General features: G+C 65.9%; 1 protein-coding gene across 1 annotated transcript in view; it reads left to right on the plus strand.

The window, feature by feature from the left end:
* LOC130587424 (PAN2-PAN3 deadenylation complex catalytic subunit PAN2-like) overlaps positions 1–1,430 on the plus strand; it is a gene marked incomplete at its 3' end in the record, with an annotated part of 14,659 nt that overhangs the window by 1,161 nt on the left and 12,068 nt on the right. The gene's annotated exons all lie outside the window — the stretch shown is intronic.

Below are 1,430 nucleotides of genomic sequence, written 5' to 3' on the forward strand. Positions count from 1 at the left end.
CCCCTTCCCCCACGGCCTCTGAGCCCATCCCACCAAAGGGACTTTACGTCCCCAGCCCGGCCAAACCCCGCACATCTCCCACCCATCCCCGGACATTCCAGCTGCCGTTCCCGTTCACACCGGTTCCGAGAAATCGATCACTGGGATCACTGGGATCACTGCCCAGTACCCAGTGACCCCTGCCTGGTACCCTGGGACCCCTTCTCAATGCCCAGGGACCCCTGCCTGGTACCCTGGGACCCCTGCCCAATGCCCAGGGACCCCTTCCTGGTGCTCAGGGACCACTGCCCGGTGCCCAATGACCCCTCCCTGGTAACCAGTGACCCCTGCCCAGTACGCTGGGACCCCTTCTCAATGCCCAGGGACCCCTGCCCAATGCCCAGGGACCCCTGTCCACTACCCTACGTTGCTTCCTAGTGCCCACTGACCACTGCCCAATGCCCAGGGACCCCTTCCTGGTGCCCAGTGACCCCTGTCCAGTGCCCAGGGACCCCTGTCCACTACCCTGGGCTGCTTTCTGGTGCCCAGGGACCACTGCCCAATACCCTGGGACCCCTGCCCAGTACCCTGGGACCCCTTCTCAATGCCCAGGGACCCCTACCCAATACCCGGTGACCCCTGCCCAGTACCCTACGTTGCTTCCTGGTGCCCAGTGACCCCTGCCCAATGCCCAGGGACCCCTTCCCAGTGCCCAGGGACCCCTGCCCAATGCCCAGGGACCCCTTTCTGGTGCTCAGGGACCACTGCCCGGTGCCCAATGACCCCTCCCTGGTACCCAGTGACCCCTGCCCAGTACGCTGAGACCCCTTCTCAATGCCCAGTGACCCCTGTCCAGTGCCCAGGGACCCTGTCCACTACACTGGGCTGCTTCCCAGTGCCCAGGGACCCCTGCCCAATACCCAATAACCCCTGCCTGGTACCCTGGGTTGCTTCCTGGTGCCCAGAGCCCCCTGCCCGGTGCCCTGGGACCCCTGCCCAATGCCCAGTGACCCCTGCCCAGTACCCAGTGACCCCTGCCCAATACCCAGTGACCCCTGCCCAGTACCCTGGGACCCCTTCTCCATGCCCAGTGACCCCTGTCCAGTGCCCAGGGACCCTGTCCACTACCCTGGGACCCCTTCCTGGTGCCTAGGGACCACTGTCCAGTGCCCAGTGACCCCTTCCTGGTGCCCAGGGACCCCTACCCAATACCCGGTGACCCCTGCCCAGTACCCTACGTTGCTTCCTGGTGCCCAGTGACCCCTGCCCAATACCCAGTGACCCCTGCCCGGTACCCTGGGTTGCTTCCTGGTGCCCAGAGCCCCCTGCCCAGTACCCAGTGACCCCTGCCCAGTACCCAGTGACCCCTGCCCACCCCATCCCCCTTCCCCCACGGCCTCTGAGCCCATCCCACCAAAGGGACTTTATGTGCCCAGCCCGGCCAAACCCCA

The sequence above is a fragment of the Malurus melanocephalus genome, unplaced genomic scaffold (assembly GCF_030028575.1).
Source record: "Malurus melanocephalus ecotype Western Australia unplaced genomic scaffold, MMel_1.1 scaffold_1897, whole genome shotgun sequence".
NCBI classification, from domain to species: domain Eukaryota; kingdom Metazoa; phylum Chordata; class Aves; order Passeriformes; family Maluridae; genus Malurus; species Malurus melanocephalus.